At 40.0% G+C, this 21,149-nt stretch overlaps 1 long non-coding RNA gene across 1 annotated transcript; it reads left to right on the forward strand.

Annotated features, from left to right (window-relative positions):
* The first annotated feature begins 1,585 nt into the window (after positions 1 to 1,585).
* On the forward strand, positions 1,586 to 19,850 carry LOC122660008. The gene is made up of 3 exons (XR_006332597.1): positions 1,586 to 1,596; positions 11,008 to 11,015; positions 19,724 to 19,850. It is a non-coding gene; the product is annotated as an uncharacterized LOC122660008 (long non-coding RNA).
* The last annotated feature ends 1,299 nt before the right edge of the window (positions 19,851 to 21,149 follow it).

The raw sequence follows: 21,149 nt of genomic DNA on the forward strand, positions 1-21,149 counted from the left end.
AGTGGCTTTGCGTTTGCACCAACAAAATAACTGACGCAGTAGAAGAAGGGTGGGCTAGATATTGTTCTAGCATAAACGACCTCAAATCCACAAGGTAGGAGAAAAGGATGAAATTGTCAATTTTTCAATAGATTTCTTGAATGAAGGTTACAAAATCAGAAGAGACCTTAAATAAGGTTAAATACAATTCAAAATTCATAAAGTGCTCTAAAATTCAAAATATTACGTCAAAATTTATATTTGAAATTCAAATTTTTAAAACTTTGACGGGCTTTTTCGCCTTTGAAACTGATGCAGAATTGCATCTTATTACTTATTTTAATTTATGATTAATTATTTAATGTAATTAGGTATAGTTTTAGGATTCTTAATTATTTCAGATTTTATTTGGTTGATGGTCAATCCAAGCCCATGAGTAGTTTATTTAATTAATCTAGGCCCACAGTTAAGTAGGTTTAGAATTTTTATGGTTGCTTTTAATTTCAACCGTAGGAATTTAATCAAATTAGTGGTTGGGATTGATTAGGGTTTTATTAGTGTTTATTTTCCTTTAAATATGTAAGGACTATGGCCATTTTAGTCAATTGAATATTGAATTGAATTTTGGAGTTTCTCCTTTTAAAGTCTTGATGAACTTCTCTCCCTTCCAAGCCTTGAAGAGCTTGAAGACAGGCCTAGAAGAGCTTGTATCGTGCTGGTTGAGCATACCCCACCCTCTATTGATCCTAGAAGAGTACGATAGTTGGCATCTAAGTTTCGTGCTTGCATTATTTGGTAATCAAAGCCAACTAGAGATCTGTCATGGCACCCATGTGTAGAGACGACCACACAGCTCCAGATGAAACAATAAACCTTGCAGAGGAAAATCAGCAACCTTGCCAAAAAGTTGCTGATGATCAATTCATGACATGTTGACTTTAGCAAACCTCCAATCTTCCACAAGTACCCAGATGAGGATGTTGGCAAACATGATGGTTTTGAAAGACTTGAACCAGATTTTGCTTCGGAAGCACAACAAGACTTCTACCCATATCATGGCATGGTAACATCATTTAAACCATTGAAAGACAATACCATACAGATTAAGATGGAGGTAGCTTGCACCAAGGTATGTCAATCTGGCCGCAACACAGCGCACCATCACGGAAGATTAACTTTGCGGCTGCAACTGCAATATCATTGTCTAGCTTTGTGCCTATGATGAAGCCAGAGAAGATGTTGTTGGTGCTAGAGTGGTTGTAAATGCTACAGGCGAGAGCCTATTGAAGGAGGTTAGCCGTGAAGCTGCTATTAGTAATGTGGAGGCCTAGGGGCCACATGTGATATCAAATTCTGTAGCGGAAAATGATTCTAATACTCGGGGTCAGGTTGCATCTACTACGGGGCACTCCTTGGTTGTTCGATCTAGGCAGATGCCCTTGGATGTCATAAGTGAAGCAAGTTCGGGGGAGGAAGAGAATGGATTTGATGCTATGGCTGTTGTTAGACCTCATTCTTTGGGAGGATCCCCCAAGGCTTATTTTGATACCCACTTTGCTGCCCGGCATGCCAGAGATGATCTTCATATGATTACGAGAAAAGGGGAAGGCCCAAACTGTATTGCTCTATTGGAGGATTTTAAGGCTTTTCAAGCTTCTTTAAAAGAAAGACTTTGCCTTACCGTTGCGAGGGAGAGGATTGAAGACAGGGCAGAACAAAAACAACCGCTCAAGGAAAGTGGTGTTAACAACTCAGAGAATTCTCCAAGGAACCCAAGGAAAGGAAAGAATAAAAATATTGAATTGCATGAAAACTCGGTGCACCGAGGAATGATTACTAGGTCTATAGAACCTAACCCTCCTCCCCCCCCCCTCGTCGTGTTTTTAATGATCGTGTTTTTTTGGAACATTATGGGTTTGGGAAATAAGTCGTCTTTGAGGCGTTTGAAAGCTATCATTTTATGTGACAAGGTGGAGATGGTTGCTATTGCGGAACCAAAAATTCAATTTGCAAAGGCTTCACGTATTATGAGGAAGATTGGGATGGATGTGGTGTGCTCTAGTGGAATGGAGAATGGAGAAAGAATTTGGGTTTTTGAAAAAGGGATATTCAAGTTAAAGTAGTTAAAGAACACGTGCAGCTTGTTTCCTTGGAATGCTCTTCGTACAATTCTTCTGAGGTCTTAATTAACTTTGTTCATGCCCTTTGCTAGGTGGGGGATCGTAGGCAGTTATGGGCTGATTTATTGAAAAATGCACAATCCTCTAACCTTCCTTGGGCGGTCGGGGGGGACTTTAATGCAATTCTTGTTCCATTGGGAAAGGTAGGAGGAAGATCGTCTTGCCCAATCTCTCTTGAGGAATTTGGGAATTTTGTGAATGTTGCAGGGCTTTTTGATGGGGGTTTCCAAGGTAATTCCTTCACCTGGTCCAATAATCAGATGGGCGGCGGAAAAGTTGTTGCCCGTCTTGATCGCTTTCTATTTAATGGCCTCTGAGCTAATTATTTTGCTGTGAGTAAAGTGACTCATTTATGCAGGACTTGTTCGGACCATGCCCTCGTTCTGTTGGATTGTGCTATTCAGGTGATTGAGAAATTTTATTCTTTTAAATTCCATCAAATGTGGCTATTCCACCCTAGCTTTATGGATTATGTTAGGAAATGTTGGTCGTCACCTTGCTACGGATCTCCATTGCATAATCTTTTTCTAAAACTTAAGCCCTTTGATCTCAGCTTCGATTTGGAATAAAAAGGTGTTCAAAAATATTCACCAAAATGTTAGAAGGGCTGAAGATAGAGTTTGCAAAGCGGAAGTGGAGTATGAGCAAAATTCTAATGAGACAATAGGGGGGAACTGGAGGAGGCTAAAAAAGCTCTCAATGAAGTGTTACTTCAAGAGGAAATTTTTTGGAGGCAGAAATCGAGGGTGAGATGGCTCAAGGAGAGGGAAAGAAACACAAAGTTTTTCCATACCATGGTCAATGTTTGAAGACGACATTAGTGTGTGGATAAAATTAAAGACATCAATCGAAACTGGGTCATAGATGCAACTGGTATACCAAATGAGGCGGTGAAATATTTTTTTGACATTTTTTCTTCTCAAAATTGTCAGCAGGATGAGGAACTTTTGCAATACATCCCCACTCTGATTTCAAAAGAAGAGAGTGTGCTCCTATTGGCTTCCCCTTCTTTGGAAGAGGTTAAGGCGGTGGTTTTTGGTTTGTCGGCAGATAGTGCCCCAGGTCCAGATGGATTCATTGGCTACTTTTTTACGGCCTGCTAGGTGATCATTGGTAACGATGTTTGGGCCATGGTCAAGGATTTCTTTGCAAGGGGTTTCTTGCCTTGGTGCTACACATCGACCAACTTGGTGTTAATTCCAAAGAAGGGTAACCTAGAGGTAATGTCTGACTTTCGCCCTATTAGTTTGTGTAATTTCGCTTATAAAATAATTGCTAAGATTATCTCTATAAGGCTTGCTACCATTCTCCCTCCATTATCTCGGAGGAGCAAGAAGCTTTTTTACAGGAGCAGAACATTCATGATAATATAGCTCTGATGCAAGAAGTGGTTCAGGATATCGATAGGGGTAACCGTGGAGCCAATGTGGTGCTAAAGTTGGATATGATGAAGGCATATGACCAGCTGGAATGGGATTTTTTATACAAAGTTTTAAGGAAGTTTAGCTTTGCGGAGGAGTGGATCAACCTGATCAGAAAAATGGTGGAAAATTGTTCGTTTTCTATGGTTCTTGGTGGTGGTGGTCAGGCTTTTTTAAATCTTCAAGGGGAGTGCACCAAGGGGACCCATTGTCGCCATTTCTATTTATTCTTGCAGAGGAGGTCCTTAGTAGAGATTTAAGATTCCTGTTTGTGGAGGGAAGAGCAAAATTCTTTCAACTGCCTCGGGGATGCTCAAGAATTTTACACAGATTATTTGCAAATAATACCATAAGATTTTCTAAGGGGCTAAAGAATTTTTTGAAACAAATCATTGGCTTCATCAATAGGTATGAAAATTTTTCTAGGCAGCTAGTTAATAAGGCTAAGAGCTGCTTCGTAATAAGCGAGAAAGACCCCAATCACAGGTGCCGCATGGTAGCATCAATCACGGGGTTTACCAGAAAGAGATTGCCAATCTCTTATCTTGGTGCTCCTTTATATGCTGGGCGTCTTCACATTAATTTCTTTGATAATTTTTTAGCTAAAATGAGAAGGATGGTGGCTGACTGAAAAGGGAAATTATTGTTCTCAGGGGCGAGAGTGATCTTGCTCAAATATGTGCTCGCTTCAATGCCGATTCACATTATTTCAACCTTGGATATCCCTAAAACTATGGTTAGAAGGTTTAATAGTATCTGTGCTGATTTCTTGTGGGTTTAATCTGATTGGGGCAAGCGACACCACTGGCTGGGTTGGAATAAGGTGTGTAAACCGTTTAAGGAAGGTGGCTTGGGTATCCGTTGTTTAGAAGACATAAGTCTGGCTTTGTGCTTAAAGGGCCTATGGAGAACCTTGTCTTCGATCTAAATCGCTGTGGTGTTCCTTGTTTAAGGTAAAAGATCTAAAGAAAGAACATATTATCTTGGCAGGATTGAAGGCAGGTGGGTTGATCTCCTGGAAAAGAGCTTTGTTGCATGAAGGTTTTTTGCTTTCAAAACTCGGTGGCTCATTGGAAAAGGATAAATTAATTTTTGGCTGGATAACTGATCGAAATGGGGGGCTTTTGGTGGATTATGTAGATGGATCTCTTCATCTTGATTTATCTATTCGGGTCAAAGATGTTATAAGTGTGGAAGGGATTTGAAATCAAGAGATGTTGCTTAGGATTGATTCAGTCGAAGTTCGGGACAGCCTAATGAATGGTAAGTTTTTTCTATCTGACAAGGAGGATACCCTTGTTTGGACTCCGGCAAGGGATGGTAAATTCTCCACTAAATCCTTGTGGAATGAAATCATAAATATCTCGGCAGAAATACCATTTGCTAAATGATTTTGGAATCTAATGATTCCTACCAATATTGGATTCTTCTCTTGGCAAGTCTTGAGTGGGGGAGTTCCAACGGATGACACCATCATGAAGATGGGGCTACCATTAGCTTCAAAATGTCAGTATTGTGGGCCTCCTAGGTGTGAATCGACGAATCACTATCTGGTGGAAGGTGGTACGGCGTTAAAAGTTTGGAGTTTTTTCATACATGCTGTCAGTAGGATAGCAATGGAACTGAAATGGGACATGAAGCATCGATTAAAAGAGGCCAGCCCATGGAAGCTTCGGACTTCATGGATGTTGGTGCCTTGGTGGGAGTCGGCTAGCTTTGGATCACCTTTATCTTGGTGTGGTCAACGGAGATGCCATCACCAGATATATTGAACCCTAGAAATAGGATCTGTTCTTTTAAGAAATAGCACTTCTCTACCGCTACATATAATTTCTCCTTGCGAAGTACGAGTAGGATGGCACGAAGGTGCTGCATGTGCTCGTTAGTAGATTTGCTAAAAATTAGAATATCATCAAAGTACACCACTGCAAATTTACCAAGATAGGGTTGCAAGACTTGGGTTAGAAACGCATGAAAGTGGAAGATGTGTTTGACAAACCAAAAGGCATTACCAACCATTCAAAGAGACCGTCATGGATCTTGAAGGCCGTTTTCTACTCGTCACCAGGCTTGATCCATATTTGATGGTAGCCACTTTTCAGATCAAGTTTAGAAAAGATAGTTGCACCGGCAAGTTGGTCCAATAAGTCATCCAACTGGGGTATAGGAAAATGGTACTTGATCATTATCTTATTGATGACGCGACTAGCAATGCGCATTCTCCATGTTCCATTCTTCTTTGGGGCTAATAGGGCTAAAACTGCACAAGGACTAAGGCTTTCTTGGATGAAACCTTTGTCCATCAACTCTGTGACTTGCCGATGTAGCTCTTTCATGTTCGGTGGGGCTCATGTGGTAGTGGGGTAGCTAGGTTAGGTAGTGATGATTCGGGCATCAAATCAATTCAATGTTGAATGCTCCTCATTGGTGGAAGACCATGAGGGAGGTCAATGGGAAACTCATCACTAAATTCCTCCATCAATTGCTTCACCATATTAGGGATTAAGGAATCAACTTCTCCATTGTCCACTTTATTCAAGAGCATGTAGACCACCGGCGAACCATCCAAAACACTTCATAAATCTCGCAAAGTGAGCAAGTTAAAATTTTCAACAATGGGAGTCTTAATCGAATCCTTGGATAGTACTAAAATAATTTTCTTTTCATTGTACACAAAGGCATAAGTATTTTCATTCTTCTCTTCTTCTTGTCTTCCTTCGATTCTTGACACTTTTTTTGAAGTTCATGCTTCGTGCTTGCATCAAGTGGTATCAGAGCTTCCCATAAATACAAGGATTATAGTGATATACTTTCCAAGAGTAAAAATAGGAGCCAAGAGAAATAATAAGAAAGTCTTTATACGCACAAGGGTGGGGGATCCTTGTAATCCATGAGCTGGCCTTCTTGAAAGAATCATTTTTTGTATGATTCTTGATCCTAACCGATCTCCTAAGGGATTTGGGGTGTGTACCATTAGCCTCTATGGCTTCTTCATGTAGTTCGGCTGCATCACTAATATTGCTAATTAATTCATGCAACATGGACTATGTGTTTTCGTTTGTGTGTTCCCCATCCCCTCATTGAGCTTAGTGGAACTTACCCTTCTTTACGCAACCTTTTTAGATGTGTTTGCAGGTGATATTTTGATGGTGCTCCTTCTTTGGTTATATTTTGTTCGGTATTGCTGATTCATAGATGATGACTTCGGGCTATGATGTTGAGTAGCTATTGATGACTGTGCCAGTGGGGCATCTAGATCGAGGGAACTTATCTTTTATTTCCTTTGAAAGTCATCATTTGCATTATGTAACCTTGTATAATTTTATTTAAGAAAACTTACATTGCCACCCCTTGAGGTTTATATTAAATACAGTACGACCCCCTGTATTTTTAAAATATACACCCAGGACCTTTAAGTGGACGGTGTTGAGTATAAAATTAAAAAAAAAAAAAGTTCTCTGTCCGGGAGTGTGGCCTATGCTAGCACTCCCATGAGTCTATCTCTCTCTTCCCCATGTGAAAAGACACCTCTGCCCCCTTGTTTTAAGAAGGAGAGAGATAGACACATAGGAGTGCTGGCGTAGGCCACACTCCTGGACAGAGAACTGCTTCCCAAAATTTAAATAACAATTTTGCCCTTCAATTAAAATTACCCTATTCTAATTTTTATATTTTTCTAACATAAAAAAGTAGGACCCACCACTATTTCTTCTCTTCTTCTTTATTCTTCTTCTTCAACCACCTCCCCACCATCGCAACCTTCATCCCACACCTTACGATCTAGGGTTTTTAGTGCATTTCTGACGATCGAGAAGATCCAAAGGGCCCTGTAGTCATGCAATCAGCCAGCAATGTCGATGGCATGACCAAAGGTGGAGGTGCAATGCTTGTAGTTTGGGAGGCGATCAAGGGACTCAAAGAACTGAAGAGCCTTGGGGCCATCATTCCAGAGGTGTTTCAGGACTCGATCAACAACATCAGGGGACCATTGTACATCACATTTTTCTAGGGATTTGGTTAGGATTTCTGGTTTTCTTTTCAAGATGAGGTTGGTAATGTGGGGAAGGGAATCTTGTGATAGTAACAAAGGGGTTCTGATTGCTTGGTGGTGATATGAACGTTTGATGGAGAGGGGAGCTTGGGTGGATTCACTGGGTTGAGAAAGTAGCAATGGCAGCAAAACAAAATGGTTGCTTCGATTTGGGAAAGTTGGCTTGCAGGGATGGAATATTTAAACACATTTTGCTTCATTCATAAATGAATAATAAAATTGGGACCCGCAAGTCTTGACATTGTGATAACCCAACACATGGGAAGCATTTGACTTGCTACAAGTGAGGCAGTTACATGTGTCTTCGAGGAACCACTAGTCTTCATGATCCATGTGTCTTCAGTAATCATCCAGTCTCTATCATCTGATCTATTTGTTCCATTGCTTTTATGCTGCCTGAAAACTAGTCTCAAACTTCACAGCAGTTCATCTTCAACCCGAGAAGATAGTCCAGAGACTCGTTGGCTGCCGCTGCAATCAAATGAGATTCTGGGAATGAAGACTCGCCGATGCTATCAACTTGGAATGTAGACAGAGAAGAGGAAGGAGGCAGGGGTTCAAAACACTTACGTTTTCCCCTTTCTTTAATTCAGAATTTTCACAGAGAATGAAATGGGTTCGGTTCAGATGGCATGTGAAAAAGGGAACACATCGATTTTCCATCAAATGGTTTCCCCTTTCTTTAATTCTGAATTTTCACAGAGAATAAAATGGGTTCGGTTCAGATGGCATGTGAGTTCGTATTTTTTCCCACCTATCGTCTGCTCTTCCCTTTTCAAACCCTTGTTCCTCTTCTTCTAAATGACAAATCCTATATCAGAATTCATGTTTCTGCATTAGGATCCTGAGGTGAGATGTGTACAGCGTGGGAGAAAGATGAGAAGAAAAACTCTGAAAACAATGAGATTAGAGAGTGGGGTTGAGAGGAAGAAGAGGCGGGAGGTGGTGGTGGTGGCGGCGGCGGGAGGCAAAAGGTGTTTTAGAAGGAGGTGAAGAAGAAGAAAAAGTAACAAGAAGTAAAAATATAAATAAAAGGATTGAATAAAGAAACAAAACCGAGGGCAGATTTGAATAAAAAAAATTAAAACTGATGAGATAGGAATAGCAGGTTTTCGGTTAAAGGTATATTTGTCATTTTAAGGCATCAATGGCCAACACGTCAGCAACTAACCGGAACGCTCTAACGAAGTGGGGCTGAGTGTAACAAGTACCCTAAACTCAGGGGGTCAGGGTGTACATTTTGAAAACATAGAGGGTCGCACTGTATTTAGCACAAACTTCAATGGGTGATAGTGTAATTTTCCCCTTTATTTATTATGGTTTTAGCCTTTAGTTGACCTTTTTGAGATAAAATGTAATATGCTGAATTACTTATCACTTAGATGTTTGAATCTCCTTTAATGATGATATACACTTCCACACTCTAGTTTATACTTTTGCTTCTAAGGTAATTGTGTTTCTTTACACACTCTAATGTATATGCGATATTTGTCTTTTGAGTTGATTGTGATTTGAGCCATTACATCGAGATCCTGATGGTGGTTAGGATGTTTGTAAGCATCCTAATCATATCAAAACCCTAGGGTTGGGGTTGGGGTGTGACAGTGATTGTTCGAATAGGGTTATGGATGCTATTACCTAAGTGTCCATTGGTCCTTCCCTTGTGTAAGCCTTTGGGCAGTTGTTTTCTTGGGGGAGGGGAGGGGGGGGGGGGCTCCAGTAGTTTCTGGAGTTGGATCTCCCTCCCATGTATATTCTGTTTCTGCTTCTTCTCAATAGGGGATCTTACTTATCTTATATAATTTTGAAAATCCCCAATCATGCAACAGTTCATACTATTGATTGGAGTACTACTATAAGCATCCTTGGACATGCATATGGGTATTTTATAGAATTAAAATTTGAAATTTGAAACTTAGTTACTACTATGAGCTGTAAATCCCAAATGTGGGACTCACATATTAAGAACATCGAAGCCACAAGCAATTTGACAAGGGGTGCTGGTTCTTGACTAAGTCAATTGGAATTTGGCAAACAATACAAATCCCATAAATGCTTCATGTCGGGAACTTGGCATTACACAACCAAGGCAGTTCCAACCTTAAAATGCAGCGAATCATATCCCCTTTTTTGTTTGTTTGGTCAAGAGGCGAATGCATGCCAGTTCTCTAAGAAGTTAGAAAACCCACATAACTTTGGTGGTATATTCGTGCTATACGTGGATAGACTAAAACAAGGCATTTGATTACTGTTATGGGGAAAAGATCTCCGTCCGGGAGTGTGGCCTACGCCAGCACTCCCATGAGTCTGTCTCTCCTCCTTATATGAAAAGACACTTCTGTCCCCTTGTTTAAAGAGGATATAGAGAGACACATGGGAGTGTGGCCTACGGAGTGCTGGCGTAGGCCACACTCCCGTACAGAAAACTACTTCCCATCTGTTATATAGGTTTATTGGGTCAACGTTGTAGAGTCCTGAGAAGTTTGAACACTCCAACTCCCTACAAAAAAGCCTGAATACTCCAACTCTTGTTGAGAAGTCTGAGCACGTTACCTTCATGCAGAAAGGTCTGAGCATTCCACTTCTACGATGAGAGGCGTGGACACTTCACCTCTCCACTAAGAAGCAGATTAATCCACCACTTCTCCTATAAATAGGAACATAAAGCTCAAGGTAAATTCTTTAGACAACATCTGGAATTTTTTTATTTTTTTTTCTCTTTTTGGAATTGAGAGCTTTTATATATATTTTACTTTTTAGGGTGGGGGGGGATAGGGAGTGGGTAAGGTACCAGCCAGGAGTGGAACTATTCTTTTTTGCTAAAGGTCAGCAAGATTATAAATTAGATAAAAAAAAGAGTACAAATGTTTAATGTCCTGGCATACCCAGACAAATACAAGAAACAATAATAGAGGATTGAAAGTCTACACCCAAGAAAGGTAATGATCAATCATCCCACCTAGAGACCATTCTTGGGCCTATGAATGAGGAAAGCGAAATCTCGATCTCCCCACATAATCCTTCCATTCCTGTAACTATTCTATTCACTACTACTCTCTTAAAATCCCAAACTCTTATCTTGTTATTCGGATTTTGACTTAAGCATCAGAAAGTCCTCGAAGGAATCCTAATCTGTCCCTCTTGTGTTCACTCTCTGGTTTAAGGTGTGTAGGTCTCCCAGTGACACGTCGTCCATTCAAATTTCAACAGTATTGAAACTTTAGGCAAAAATAATTAGGTAATAAGAATACAACCTGGTTGCATGGTTCCTGCATCCAAACACAAGAGCATGTGAAAGTATTCTCCTACCCTTTATGGAATAAAATATTGCAACTATGTTGATATCCCTACGACACTCTCATTGACTATATGCTAGTGCTCCACGTTCAGATAGTAATCTCTTGCCTCTATTATTAATTATTGAGTTGTTTATTCATATCTTTTTTTTTTTTTTTAAATAATATTATTTTATTCATACCCCAATTCATTCTAACTCAAATCTTCACGTCACGAAAAAGGATTCTATCCAGCCGTGGCGGGAGTTAGAGCATCCAACCCCGCTAAACGACATAGGTGGATCCCACCTGGGCCCCACATATGAAATGACCATCCCCTGTTTTTGGGTGGTTCCCAAGCACTGGACCCAACTCCCGTCACAGTTGGACAGGACCCAGGTCTTCACGACACTGGCTTAAGCGCGTGGGGTGGGGGGGGCTAAGATTTGACACTCAATAATTAGCACAGATGTACCCTCCCAGCTAGGCGGGGGGGGGGTGTTAAGATTTGACCCTCATTAATTAGCACAGATGTACCCTCCCAGCTATCCAAGTTGGACTTAAGTTTGGTCAATCAATTGTATCGTTTCTCCTTTGACATCACTTATTTTCCATTTGAAATATCTAAAAGCCTTCTTAAGTCGTGGCGGGAGTTAGAGCATTCAGACCTAACTCTTATCCAACCGTGGTGGGAGCTAGATGGTCCAGTGCTTGGGAACCACCCAAAAAACAGGGGTTTGGTGGTCATTTCATAGATGGATCCCACTTAGGCCCCACATGTGAAATGATCACCCTCTGTTTTTGAGTGGTTCCCTACATTAATTAGCACAGATGTACCCTCCTAGCTATCCAAGTTGGACTTAAGTTTGGTCAATCGACTGTATCGTTTCTCCTTTGACACCACTTATTTTCCATTTGAAATATCTAAGAGCCTTCTTAAATTCGTACAAGTGTCTAATCTCAATGACTTTCTTACAATAATGCCTCTTTTGTTTTGTTTTTTTTCCATAAACTTCAAGTTTAACAACCGGAAGTTGTCATCTTGGCTTCCATTATTTCTATCTTCATGACGAGTATAGCCAACCTCTTCTATCTCTGATTCTTCAAAACACTAGAACATATATATTGATTATATTCTCGTAGACCTTTTCTAATTATGCAAGTCCATCAACTACTTTATCTGACATAGATGGGACTTCCACAGCTTTACAAGGCCAAAAAAACTCATCTACTAATCAAAGTTTAGATAACATTAAAATTGGAGTAAATAAGGTATACTAAGCTCAATAATCAAAATCCGAAAAGACCAACTGCAATTGTAATCTGAAAATAATATGTGGACTGAGTTTTCCTTAAGCCACAAAGAATGGGAATCCATTCACCGTGGTGCTTTAGATGCGTGCGGGAGAGGGTTGATCTGGAGAGTATTTTGAGGAACATGCAACTAAGTCAATGACGTATACAATCTGGGATGGAGCTTCAAACTTCATACTAATGATGTTTTATGGGATGCTCAAATGAGATCTAGATATAGGTTTTTATAGTGTTTTTTGCTGTTCTGCTGATGACCACGTTGAAAGTTGAATAGTAATTCAAGGGATTGTATTCTCTCATTCTTTATTATTTTATTTTAATAAAGTTCATTCTACCAAAAAAAAAAAGTAATAAAGTTTATTTGCTGACCTTTAGCAAAAAATAAATATGTTATATAATAAATCAACTATTATTAGTATCATTTTTCTGAGTATTTCTATCTTTAGTATGTCTCCAAGGATTAGTGGCAGTTTAATTAGGGAAAGAAAAATGCTGGCCATGCTTAACTACCATGTGATGGTCCATTAACATCTCAAGTTCCGTACTTTCTATCTGCATGTACAGTTTCTGCCAAATTAATTGAAGTCTTCTTTATAGTCAAGAGAAATAAATAAAAAAAAAAAAATTAAAAGGTCAAAGGAAGGAGCTATATGAATTTCTGAGTTTTCGCCTTTGACCAGAGGAAGGGAGCTACACACGTTTCAGAGGAGATCTAGAATCATTTCTTTCCTCAAGAGGGAGAATTGCACCAGTCAGCTAGTAGCTACAACGATACTTTAAAATCTTTGTACTAGAAGGTTGCATATCTATATTATTTTATTAATTGACTACATCAGCAACCACGACCGTTCGATCTAATCCTTACAAAAAAAACTTGAAATAATCAAGGAAGCAAAGAAAATCAACATCTTTGTATGGTCCAATCTATATGTTCCTAGTTAATATGGGGTAACATCATCAAAGAATAATATTTTCTATTTAGAGAGAATGAAGGTGGATCTTAAAATTATGGGAAAAAGAACTATGACTGGGAGTATGGCCTATGCCAGCACTCCCATGAGTTTATCTCTATCCTCCCCATATAAAAAGACAGCTCTGTCCCCTTGTTTAAAGGAGGAGAGAGATAGACACATGGGAGTACTGGCGTAGGCTACACCTAGACAAAAAAATGCTTCCCTAAAATTTTTTAGTGATAAATACAATTTTAGTAATTGATATCAGGATAGGAATTGATCTCAGTTGATACCAAACTAGATCTTACTGAATCTGGTTGGATCAGATGGATATACCCATGATTTTCTTTTAAAAGATGTTTCCTTTTTTACCCTTGGTTCGTACCGAGCCAGCGTTACAATGCTTTAGAAACGAGGCGGTGAGTTGAGCTAAGAACCTTTAGTCCCACATCGGCTAGCGAAGAAAATCCTGAGCTATTGATAAAGGGTGGCCTATTCTACTTGGTATGACGTGTTTTAAAGCCGTGAGGATTTCACCCTAACGCGAACAACATCGTGGCTTGGTATGAGGCTGGGGAGTTATAAATGGTAGTAGAGATGATTCTCAACCCTGGTGGTGAGGCTAGCACAACGGGGACGTTGAGTCTTGTAAAGAGGGTGAGGTTAGGCTAAGAAACTAAGAGGTGAGGCAAGGCCAAGAAACTAACCGGTGAGGTGAACCAAGAACTGTATTCCCACATCATCTAGGGAAGAACATCCTGAGCTATTGATAAAAGGGGTTGGATAGTTACAGTGGTTTTAGAGCAAACTCTCGACCCTGGTAGTGAGGCCGAGCACAACAACGATGTTGTATCCCATATAGGGGGTAAGGCAATAGCTATGAAACGAGGCGTTTGCAGCAGTAGTACCCTCTGCAGGCTTGGTCATTTCAGTGATCAGGTATTTTAAGTATTCTTGCTCATTGAGCAGATATTGGATCCTTCGTTTCCACATATCATTACACAATGATGCATAAGGTAAACATTAAGTATACATCAATAATTTGTTCCAAAAACCCTGATTAAAATTAATGGCTCCGTACTCCACATGGTGAGACCAAAAATTTCGCTAAACTCATATTCAAATCTCATGTGTGTAGCAAATCCCCACCTTGAGGGGGTGTATCAACCGAGAGATCCTCTCTCTCCCTATTTTCTCTCCACCTACCATGCGATTTACCATTTCTCCATTATTACATGTGCAATTCCTTGGCTATGAAGACTTACCATTCTCAGCATTATCACATGTGGCAATATCTCATGTAATCCCTAGTTTCCTATTGTATATTATTCTCTAGGATTTCATAAGATCAAGTGTAAACTCTTGTATGTATACTCTACCATTACTGTAGAGAGAATCAAGGTTAATGAAATATTATCAAGTTCTATCACACAATGCCTTTTACAAAATCTAGGGTGACAATGGTGGTGCCAATGAAAGATAATATGGAGAGAGAATCTTGGATGTTCGTAAAGCCTTTAAGCCTAAGTTTTTGGCTGGTGACAATGGTTGGTTTCGTTTACGTAGGGGTCGTGGTGTGGATTCTTGAATATCAGATAAATCTTGAGCTTGGTCCCTCACCTGGAAGACAATTGCAAGCAAGCATCTGGTTCTCTTTCTTAACACTCATATTTGCCCAAATGTAAGTACAAACCCTTTATAATGGGGGACAAAATAGGAGGGGAAATCTAAGAAGAAATCAGAGGGGGAGGGAGGGAGGAAGAAGCCGTGAGAAGAAGAAGAAATGGTGGGGTGCACACCCACAAACTCACTTTTTTTTAATTCATTCTTGCTTGTCTCTGATGAGGAATTACATCATATATAAAGAGAAATAAAAGACACCCAAAAATAAAGACTCCTAATTACTTACTAAAACCAGGCTAATTAAAATAGAAACCCAATAAAACTCAAATTAGAAATTTCCCTATGTATCTAATAACTACCTTAAAATAAAAGATTACATAATAATTTCCCAAATAAAATAAACTTCCCAAAATCCTACTAGATCCAAACTCTCAAACTGGACCTGGTTCAACTAGGTTTAGGTCGGTCCAATATAGTACAACAGTTGGGTCGGGCCGGCCCAAGATTGTCCTGCATCACTGTAGGCCTTTACCTTCTTGCTGTTCTCATTTAAATCAAATTAATATCCTATGAAGATAATGAACTATTTGAGAAAAAAAAATAAAAGGAAAAAGAATTAAATAACAACACAAGACATAAGTTTCTTTTAATGGTTGTAGGAGAGAAGATTGAGAACAACTTAACAAGGGCAGTGTTGATGACATGGGTGTTCTTTGAGCTCATCCTAACACAGAGTTACACAAGCAAGCCTTTCATCAATGTTAATAGCAAGGCGTTGCAGCCAACAATCACAGTGTTAACGGCATAAAGAAAATGGCAAGTCCAAACTAAAGAGTTATCGCACTCCGGAGGAATATCATTACGCTTAATCTAAAGGAAGCAGGATAATGGAGGAGTTGCTGCTTTTTGATGAAACTCCTTTTATCCAAGTCTTCCTCGTATGTATTGTAATAATTACACAACAGTCGGAGACACCTTCTCATCTGAAGGATTTGGCTTTGTAAGTCCTCTCTCTCTCTCTCTCTCTCTCTCTCTTTCTCTCCCTGGGTTGGCTATTTATTTTCATTTCCAAAAAACAAGAAGAAAAAAATCCAGACCTTGGACATTGATGTCTCTTTCTCTGTCAATCGGGTTTGCCAATATATGCACGCTCCTTCTGAGGATCACTGGACTATGGTGAAACGTATCTTACGGTATCTCAAGGGCACTCATGATCAAGGCTTATTTTTTACTAAAGCCAACAGTATCCAATTACAGACATTCTCTGATGCTGATTGGGCCAGTGACAGCTCAGATAGGAAATCAACAGGCGGTTATGCTATTTATATGGGTCCCAATTTGATCTCTTGGACCTCGAAGAAACAGAAGACTGTGGCCTGGTCCTCAACGGAGTCTGAGTACAAGACCGTGGCTGATGCGTGTGCCGAGCTAACCTGGCTACGTTCCTTGTTTGGTGAACTTGGAATCCCTATCACATCGCCTCCCATCCTCTGGTGCGACAACATTGGGGCCACCTACTTATCGGTGAATCCTGTCTTCCATGCTCGCACAAAGCACGTGGAGATTGACTTTCACTTTGTTCATAACAAAGTCGCTGCCCGAGAACTACAGGTCCAGTTTTTGTTTTTTTTTTTTTTTTTTTTGTAGAACTACAGGTCCAGTTCATCTCAACCAATGATCAGATCGCCAATGTATTCACTAAAGCACTTAGCACCGCTCGATTCAATTTTCTCCGTGACAAGCTGCAGATTCGGCCAATCAAATCCCCACCTTGAGGGGGTGTATCAACCGAGAGATCCTCTCTCTCCCTATTTTCTCTCCACCTACCATGCAGTTACCATTTTCTCCATTATCACATGTGCAATTCCTTGGATATAAAGACTTACCATTCTCAGCATTATCACATGTGGCAATATCTCATGTAATCCCTAGTTTCCTATTGTATATTATTCTCTAGGATTTCATAAGATCAAGTGTAAACTCTTGTATATATACTCTACCATTACTGTAGAGAGAATCAAGGTTAATGAAATATTATCAAGTTCTATCACACAATGCCTTTTACAAAATCTACGGTGACAATGGTAGTGCCAATGAAAGATAATATGGAGAGAGAATCTTGGATGGTCGTAAAGCCTTTAAGCCTAAGTCTTTGGCTGGTGACAATGGTTGGTTTCGTTTCCATAGGGGTCGTGGTGTGGATTCTTGAATATCAGATAAATCTTGACCTTGGTCCCTCACCTGGAAGACAATTGCAAGCAAGCATCTGGTTCTCCTTCTTAACACTCATATTTGCCCAAATGTAACTACAGACCCTTTATAATGGGGGACATAATAGGAGAGGGGAAATCTAAGAAGAAATCAGAGGGGGAGGGAGGGAGGAAGAAGCCATGAGAAGAAGAAGAAATGGTGGGGTGCACACCCACAAACTCACTTTTTTTTAATTCATTCTTGCTTGTCTCTGATGAGGAATTACATCATATATAAAGAGAAATAAAAGGCACCCAAAAATAAAGGCTCCTAATTACTTGCTAAAACCAGGCTAATTAAAATAGAAACCCTATTCACCCACAAAAAAAAAAATAGAAACCCAATAAAACTCAAATTGGAAATTTCCCTATGTATCTAATAACTACCTTAAAATAAAAGATTACATAATAATTTCCCAAATAAAATAAACTTCCTAAAATCCTACTAGATCCAAACACTCAAACTGGAACCGGTTCAACTAGGTTTAGGTCGGTCCAATATAGTACAACAGTTGGGTCGGCCCGGTCCAAGATTGTCCTGCATCACTTTAGGCCTTTTCCTTCTTGCTGTTCTCATTTAAATCATATTAATATCCTATGAAGATAATGAACTATTTGAGAGAAAAAAATAAAAGGAAAGAGAATTAAGTAACAACACAAGACATAAGTTTCTTTTAATGGTTGTAGGAGAGAAGATTGAGAACAACTTAACAAGGGCAGTGTTGATGACATGGGTGTTCTTTGAGCTCATCCTAACACAGAGTTACACAACAAGCCTTTCATCAATGTTAAGAAGAAGGCGTTGCAGCCAACAATCACAAGTGTTAACGGCATAAAGAAAAATGGCAAGTCCAAACTAAAGAGTTATCGCACTCCGGAGGAATATCATTACGCTTAATCTAAAGGAAGAGATAATGGAGGAGTTGCTGCTTTTTGATGAAACTCCTTTTATCCAAGTCTTCCTCGGTATGTATTGTAATAATTACACAACATCGGAGACACCTTCTCATCTCGAAGGATTTGGCTTTGTAAGTCCTCTCTCTCTCTCTCTCTCTTTCTCTCCCTGGGTTGGCTATTTATTTTCATTTCCAAAAAACAAGAAAAAAAAAATCCAGACCTTAGACATTGATGGTAAACAATACATATCAATTAGAGCTAAGAGAAAATCAAGAGGCAGAAATGCCCGAGAATTGCTTGCACAATACAGAAAAAGAAAACTGAAAGCCTGGGTCTAAATCAATAAACAAGAGCAAAACAACAGCTATTATACCTTGGCAATCCAACTCTGATATCCTAGACTTTCCAAATAGCACCTGTGCCATGACCCACCCCCAAGAATTCTTTGCCCAGACATTAGCCAAGCAAAGACAGTTTCTAGGTTAAACAACCTGATGAGGCATAAAACACCCCACCAATCAGAGGCTGCCACATGGCCGACCTGACCTCAGTCCCGAGAACCGAATTGAGCCGAGCAGAAACCGGGCCGACCCCATCTCCGATAAGTCACCCGACAGAGCCGGACTCGCGCAAGCTAGCCAGGTGGCGAGGCCGAGCCCGAGCCGAGCTCATACAGGTCAGCCATAAACCCTCGGCCGAGCGACTACCAAGGCCAACCTCTGGGCCGACCTCCCAAGGCCGAGGTGACCGCAGCCGAGGCCGACCTCCTGGGCCGACCTCCGAGGCCGAGCCCTCCTCCACAGAGGCTACCATAGCGCCCCACCGGGGATTGCGGGGCCACGTCAGCACATCCCGAGAATCACGGGATAAGGATCGAGCCACGATCCCAGCGCAATACGAAATCACACTTTACATGGACTCTTACCTTAATAAGAGTCCGACCCCGTAAATAGCTCTCTACTCCGCTCTACGCGAGAGAGCCTTCCAAAAGAAGGACTCCTACCATACTAGGATTCTCCCAACCGCCTCATCTCATCCTCACTCTATAAATACCCAGGTATGGAGCACCATTCCTCATCTGGCTTTTCACTACGCAGTTACGCTGTTGCACTGGTGATCTAACTTTAGCATCGGAGAGTCCTAGGCCGGAGCCACACCGGCTCTCTTGTGCTCATCACTTGGTCTTTGCAGGCTCATCCGTGGGTGAACCAAGCATCGGAGATTTCCACACGCAACACAACCCTTGTACTATCACGCCCTGAAATGACAATGGAAATCTATCCTTTGCAGCCGATTAATCAAAGCTAAACAAGCTTTTGATCTTCTTTAACCTGGCCAAAGGTGCATAGGTTTGTGAGCTGATCTATGAACACCGTTGCTTCTTTGGTTGTAGATCAGCTAGTGCTCAGGAGTTTCTTCTTTGCTGGGTGTAGCGAAGAAATAGAATCGGAATGCTATTTACATGTACATATACAAGAATTTACATGTAAATTCCAATAATAGACCTACCTTACAAGTAAACAAGCAATGGAAAAGCCCGGTAATAAGGGAGGTCTATTCTTATTCTTAATCATAGGAGTTGTTTCAGGATTTTCATTGTTAATACACTTTTTCCTGTTTGTTTGTGTATGGCAGTTGACATGCACATGCCACCAGGATGAATCTAAAATCACGTTGGCAAAAGGCTGGACGTAAGATTCATCCTTATCACAAATGCTCTCAAGGCGAAGCAACCCTTAACTAAAATTGGATCCATGGAACTTCAAAGTAGGGTTGCAGAGTACTGTAAGAAAGAAAGCATACTTGAAGGACTCTCAATTAGCTAGGTGCTCAAGGAGGTGGACGCAATCCTCTAAACAATTACTAAGGTCAAGGTCTTGGCATGTCTAATATTCTGACCAGAACAATAATATGTTCACAAATTCTGTTGCCATCCATAAACATTTCTTTTACCAATAACATGTTAGTATCCATCCTCCTAAGATGATAAGGAAAGTTCAAACTAATCTTGTAAGATTCTGCATTGACAACTTCAGCTTTTTTATTTTTTATTTTCCTCTGTTCCGGTGAGTTTAAAGTATTAAATTGTAATATAACATAATATCACAAGAGTAAATAAATAAATAAATGGGTTGCTCCATCAATGGTGATGTGACACTATGACAAACTTTGAAGCAGAATTTCATGCTCTAATTTTGGGTTTGGAGCATGCAAGGGATCTAGGTTTTTCTAACTTGTGGATTGAATGTAATTCTGTGGCAGTGTCGTTACTATTGTCCTGTAATAAAGTTCCTTGGTTTGTTTGGCAGAATTGGTGTGGTCTTCAAGTTTTCCTTCAATCAATTGAGTGGAAAATAATCCACTGCTATTTTGAAGACAACCTTGTAACTGACTTCTTGGTAAAATTGACAGCAAGACTTCAAGACTTTTCGTTGATGATGCCCCTCCCTCCATCGGTTTATGATGACTTAGCGATGGATGCTCAATGTAGACCGAGTTTTTGGTTAATCTATTTCTAACTTTTGCTTGAGTTTTTTAACGTTTTAATTTCCCTGTCATTGACATTGCCAAATGTGGGGAATTAATGTTACTTTTTTGTAGTTGTATTTGACTATTTACCAATTATTTTTTGTACACTCTTTTTTTTCAATACGATTGACCATTTAACCAAAAAAAAAAATGTATTCTAACACGTAAGATATACTGACACATCTCCTTTTCTTAATATGATCCAAGACTTCAAAATCTACGAACTAGTCTACATGTTTAGGACCTAGTTAGTTCCTGTCCATCCATGGCAGAGAAGTATTTGGACAGAGTAAGAAGGTGAGCTTCTAAGCAGATAACATTGTACACCCAGTAGACAATATTGTGCACGCACCTATGTTGACCAAATATTTAGTATTCTTAGGAACCATTCACTATCCCTGATGACTATGGAGAGAAGACCTTCCCATATCCCCCTATGATATTTTACGAATTGTTTTACATAACAATTGAGAGTATCCACAGCTATATCAATTATTATTATTATTTAAAAAAAGAGAGATATTATTATTAGTTATAAGAGACCCTATTGCAATGATTATTAGTTATAAGATGTCGATCTCTCACATGATTTTAGGTATCGGCCTTGGATCGGCCATATCGACCGATTCGTATCGGTGTTGGCCAACACCGATACCTAGTTGATATTGAATCAGTGAA

This window comes from Telopea speciosissima, chromosome 4, assembly GCF_018873765.1.
Source record: "Telopea speciosissima isolate NSW1024214 ecotype Mountain lineage chromosome 4, Tspe_v1, whole genome shotgun sequence".
In the NCBI taxonomy this organism is placed as follows: domain Eukaryota; kingdom Viridiplantae; phylum Streptophyta; class Magnoliopsida; order Proteales; family Proteaceae; genus Telopea; species Telopea speciosissima.